At 38.1% G+C, this 6,212-nt stretch overlaps 1 long non-coding RNA gene across 1 annotated transcript; it reads right to left on the reverse strand.

Annotated features, from left to right (window-relative positions):
* Window positions 1-1,359: 1,359 nt before the first annotated feature.
* Window positions 1,360-6,212, reverse strand: LOC121688476. Its single transcript, XR_006024596.1, has 3 exons — window positions 6,052-6,212; window positions 1,719-1,721; window positions 1,360-1,371 (listed from the first exon to the last, which is right to left on the reverse strand). It is a non-coding gene; the product is annotated as an uncharacterized LOC121688476 (long non-coding RNA).

Genomic DNA, 6,212 nt, shown 5'->3' on the forward strand with positions numbered 1-6,212 from the left:
AAGTATAGTCTGCTATCGATATAGTTTTTCACCATGTAAAGTCTGTTCTGAATACTGTAATTACAGTGCTTTATAACGCTAAATTGTAGTCTGCTATTGACTAATCACCAATTAAGAAGTGGAAATGAGTGAAATATTGATCATAATATTGGTGTATATGGGGTTTATAACCCTGTGAACTCATCCATATGGAAATTTCTGGCATTTGACTTCAGGGCCGGTTCTAGCCAAATCAATTTTGGGTGGTGGGCAACATAGCAAAGCGGTGAAATTGGATCAAAATGGACATAAACACAAAACACAAACACAAACACAACGCTATACTGCCAAGCTCGAGTTGCTGCAGCCAACAACCAAGGATGGGCAGTATTTCTGATACATGTATTTAAATTAAATATTTTAAATTCAGAATAGTATTTTGACATCTTTTTTTATTTTGTTGAAGAAAATGGCTTTGTATTTTGTATCAAAACCAATAGCCTACTTTTAGTGATGTGATGACATCATAAAAGTACAAAACAATGAAGCCTCTGTTTTATTAGTAATTTGCCCAGATTTGTGATCATAACATTGAGATTTAGAAAGATGATTCAGTGCAAGATGAGTAACTTGCTCACACATACAGTACACTCCCTCTCATACCAACTTTAAGTTTCTTGAGAATGTTAACGATCAGTTTCTTTAGAACTTTAATCATTCAATTGTGAGACATGGAACCGGTTATGTGGTAATAATGTAATATTGCTCAATTTGGGCATGCATTGACGATGTCAGAGACTTGGCTCCACTTCGTACCACTTGACAAGTTCAGTTGTGACCTTTTGAGTGCATCTCTGATACAGTATTTAGGCTGAGATGTAACAGACAGGTCAGCATAGTTGATCTGTTGACTGTTTGCAGGTTATGGCATGTCTCTTAGGCAGAGAAAAGCTCTTAAACACTGTCCACTTAATCAACAGAGTCAGTGTACTGACGAAGGAATAGATTCAATAGACAGATATGGAAGGTTTGCAAAGTGATATCATGCTCCCTTTAAAGAGTATTTTAGCACTTTCCAAATAAAACAAAATGTTTTATTTTGATACATGGTGTGGCTAATGTATTTTGTAGTTTATTTTGATACACTTAAAATTAGGGTATTTTAGTAATATTAGTAATATTTTATTTTAAAATACATTTTGATGTATTTTTGCCGATCCCTGCAAACAGCTAGAGAAACCAGGCAGCTACAGTGCTATACTCTGGGGGCATCTTTAAAATCAATCACTGTAGCTGCCCGGCTACTCTAGCTATTGGCTGCAGCAACTCAAACTACAGTAGGTAGCTCTGATTGTTTTCAGGTTTTTACGCATGTGCACTGCTCTTAAGATGCTCTTAACCCTTAAAGGTGTACCGTCACACCGGTGTGACGGGAATGTTGGAAAATGAATATTCTAAAGAATATCTGGGCTCATTGAATTCAACAGAGAATTTTAGACTTAAAGGACCAGTATGTAGGAAATAATGGAAAATAAATTTTAACCATTCCAAAAATGATCACCATATGTCGTCAGAGAGTAAGGAAACAGGATGAATTGAAGTAATGGCTTATTTGACAACATTACTATTTCAGTATAAACCTGTAAAAAAAATGAGTTACGGGGCAGAATCTCTTGGAATTTTTGTTTATGTTTTGAGCGATTTAATTCTAGAATAGCGTATTAATAATGGGTTGGCACGTTCTCCTATTTGGGTTGCCAGATTAGCAAAGGCTAACTGTCAACAGCTGTCAGTTGTAGTCATGAACAAGTAGCATACTTACTTACGAGAGGCAGGCAAATTTCCAAAATTAAAACCAGAAACCAATTAAGTGGACATCGGAGGAGCCTTCCTGACATGGCGGCGTCTTGGTCAAACGAAGAAGTCTGATGCAAAGCTGGCCATATTTCTCCACGACAGGTAGCCTAGGCTAAACTTCATCTGCATTGCTAACTTTAGCTAAATATGTTACGTTGGTTAGAGAGGTATTTTTTGTTCAATGTTTCCGTAATGTGTAGCTGGGTCATGGTTGGAGAAACGTTAAAGCAGCTGCAGGTCAACTAACGTTAGCTAAGTCTTCATTACATCTGGCAACCCAGAAGAGGCTCACGTCTAGGTAGTCTTGAGAATGTTTTGATTTTGGCCTACAGAACGTTTGGTAACAATCCTACAAACCACTCCTTTAAAGTATGTATGTAGAAAATAGTGGAAAATAAATTGTATCAAAAATGATCACCATATGTCGTCAGAGAGTAAGGGAACACGATGAACACGATGATTGAAGTAAACTTTGGATCTAGGCTACATAAGGCTAATTTACTTCAATATGAAAATAGAAAAACTTTAGCATCTGCATGTAAACATCCCCCAGCAGGCTACATACAGTACCACACAGACATAAATAATATGAATTATTTAAGATTAGATTATGGCACTGTTTTCATGTTTGTTGCATGATGTATGGACATAGGCTTAGGCTACTCTGTCATGCTTGTGAGTGCCCCACTGTATGTGCTCCCTCCATAGTGTAATTGCAAACTATTCTGGCAACGTCTCATTTCATAACTTGCATTTTTTCTATTTTAATCACATTATTATGAGCATGTAATGTATGCTATTTTGCACGCTAAAATCTGATTAATTACAAGTAAATACAATAAAGAATTGGAACGTAAGTTGGATAATTATATTCTTAGTTGTAATTTCCCTGTACTAGTGCAGTGTCCGTTCAAACATGCTATTCCTGTAGCCCAATTACATGCCTGCAGGTAGGCCTGCTTCAAAAATAGGGAAAAACATAATTCCAGGTAAGCATTCAATAATGAATACAGATAATATAATAATATAATAAATGTGAAGTGAGCAGAATAGCTGCATGTGGCATTATTTACAAATCAAAATGACATAATCCTAACAGCTGTTTTGAGTCAAGGCTATATGCTTAGCCTATTGAATAACTTGATAGAGAAAACAAACCATTTTGTGGAATGATGCATCATATCGTATGGAATTTGCAACCCAACCTTGCAACGGTGTGACTCAAAAACAGTCTCTGGGTGCCTATAAGTGACATAAGTGACTCTGTCTGCCACTCGTTGCTTGTTGCTGGTTATGCTTTGCATGTGTGGCATTCTGAGACGTTTTTTAATTCGGGACCATTATCGCTCGTTTCAATTTAGGACCTTGCAGTTGGAATTGTCGTTTGCTTATTTAAAGTCTAAAGACAGTCCAAAGTAGCCTGGGCTATTCGAAGTGTCCGTTTATTGCACATCATTTTTTACGTAATTTTGAAGAGCCACTGCGTACCTGTGTGTGTTGGCGTGTTGTTGCAAAATCCGCGGAGTCATTTTATACAAAGAAAACCGCATACAGGGGGTCTTTATTGTTAAACTCACTTAACTTTTTACCCGTGTAACCTACACTGATCCAGTTCTGCCAAAGCCCTGCTTCTATCCTCACTGGTAGCTTACAGTGCAGTGCTGTGTGGGAGGGGGAGTGGCTAGCGGCGAAAGCCAGTGTGTGCTTCTTTTACCGATAACAATATCTTTTGCATTTCTTTTTCAAGTCAAATTTGGCACTGCACTTACTCATGCCCGTAGCAAGACACCTGCCAAGTGAAATCAGTCTGACAAACGGTCAGCGAGATATGCGTGCCACAGACATTTGTTAAACTCACTCTATATTTTACCCATGCAAAGTTATATTTCACTTTCATTTTCAAATGAAAGCTTATAGTAGTATAAATACTGTACATACAGTGACAACATAAGGAATGTGTATGTCAAACAGGGCCGGCTCTAAGCCCCCTTTATAGTGAGCCATCAGCCCAGGAACTTTGGCCTAGGCTACAAGCATTTTTACACCATGGTAGGGTATGAATGTCTGGTTTTGTCATCAGTTGGCCTGCCGCTGCAAGTCTGTGTCACTTTGGATAAAAATGTCTACTACATATCAGTCCACTTTAACTTTAACTTAACTTTTAACTATAAGAAGTAAAGATAAGTTGCAATATTTTTACGGTGTCCTTGTAATTCTTATATAATAAAATCTATGATGGTTCTTGGTCATTTGACCATTTTGTAGGTCCTAAGCAAGGTCTTTTTTTGATGGACATATGTAGACATAACTGAACTCAACTAGCTTTTGAATAATATTTAAATCACATCATATTCTACTTTCAAACCAATTGCCACCTCATTATTACAAGCTGATGGTATTATTTTCAGATTTTCACACAGAATGTAATTATAATCTAGCATTTAAAGGGGACCGGTGTCCTCTTGGTGCTAATTTGAATGTCTGAACTTTATACTCTACACTAATTGGTTGCAGTTGAATTCCCCTTGAATGTGAGTAATTTCATAAGGTGTTTCATATCCATCATACAATTTCATTTCAGTAATTTAATTGGATCAGACTCTGTTCATTTGTTGGCCATTTTCAATTTGAGTGCTGAAGGACTGACAGCAGCGGCTCCTACTGCTGGACTAGCAAGATGACCAGAGCTAGTGCTTTTCTCCCATGAGGAAAACTGTCAATACAAGATGGACCCAGACTACTGGATGTCTGACAACACTAAATAAAGCAAAGCAAAGCAAGGCAAGGCAAGGACACTTGTCTGAATTATGCAGCAGAAATGTCAGAGAATGCTGGGATGTTCATACAGTTGTTTATTTTTCTATAATGCATTGGAAACATTATCTCTAACTATAAATGCAGCTATCACTTATCTTAAATCTTTTAGTTGTTTGTCCAAAGTAACTCTCAACTATAGCAGGCAGAGGGACAAAGAGACAGTTTTGTCTTAAGTGTTGCATGACCTAGTGTCCACTTTGATCAGACAGAAAGTTTGACAGTATATGCTGGGAGACTAGCCAGCAGGGCATTGCAGTAGTGCAGATTTGAGATGACAAGTGTATGAGAGAAAAGTTGTGCATCAGGTAAACCTTAATCTTCCTGGTGTTAGGCTACATCCATCAAATCTACTGCACATAATGGAGAGATTGATATGATATGATCAGTGAAGTTTAGCCAGTTATGAAACACTATGTCTATGTTTCAGGCAGAGGTAGTACTGATGATGAACTAACTGCGTGTGGAAGTGATCAATTTCTGTATCCAGGTTGATCACTCTCCCACCTGATCGGCTGTCTCTCCAGCCACCCTGATCATCAATGCCCATCTGTCCGGCCTCCTGATTGTCTGCTTCCATCTCTCCGGCTCAATTGCTCAATTCTTGTACAACAATACTAGTTCTGATTAGCCATCAACTGGTTCCTGGAGTGTTGATGGGGATCACTTCCCTGGGGGAAGTAATTGTTAAACAATAGGCTACTATGGAAGTAACTGAAGATACATGGTTGAAATCCATAAGTGTATAAATGTCCAGAAGTTGTAAGTGTATTTAATGTCTATCACAGTATAGCCTATCACAATAAAGAAGGTATGAAAGAACATGACCATAAATCTAAATAGCCTGGTTAGTCGTGTTGGAGTATGACAGCACCCCTCCCCCCACCCCCAAACAGACACCACCCTCATCCCCCCAAAAGTGTATGGAAATATGAAATACCAAATTTAAGAGAGAGGGATGCAGTATAAAAAACAGTGACTGTGTGAAAGGGGAAAAAACATCTAAGCTATTTTAATCACCATGGAGTATGAAACTATGAAGCAGCCAAAAAGCCTCCTATAAACGATCAACTCCTTGGGCCTAGGCCACTAAATGTGCATGTATAGAGTGAGCGCAGGATTCAAACACATTGCTAAAGCTAAAAGGCTAAATGACATTGCACCTATGTATGTACCTGAATGATATGTACCTGAATATACTGTACATAGCATTAAAGTTTTAAACAAAGCTGTGTACTTTCTTTGCACTCACTTGCCGTCGATATGTTTTGCTGGCATTGCAGGAAAGGTCTTCCTTTTTCACACTTATGAAATAGTGGTATAAAGTTCTCAATGACAGTAATAAAGATGCTAATCAACCTCAGACAGCTGACAAGTTAACGATGGATAGCCTACATGCACTTGTATGATTCATCTTAAGATCGTTCGTTTGTTTTTTCCGACGGTTTCCCGAACATGTCCGTGGCGCGAACGTGTTTGCAGTGCTCTTAAGATGCTCTTAAGGGGAGCTATCCATGTTAATAGTTCTAAAATATATCCTCTAATTTGGTGATGTCAGGTGA

This window comes from Alosa sapidissima, chromosome 17 (genome assembly GCF_018492685.1).
Source record: "Alosa sapidissima isolate fAloSap1 chromosome 17, fAloSap1.pri, whole genome shotgun sequence".
NCBI lineage: Eukaryota > Metazoa > Chordata > Actinopteri > Clupeiformes > Clupeidae > Alosa > Alosa sapidissima.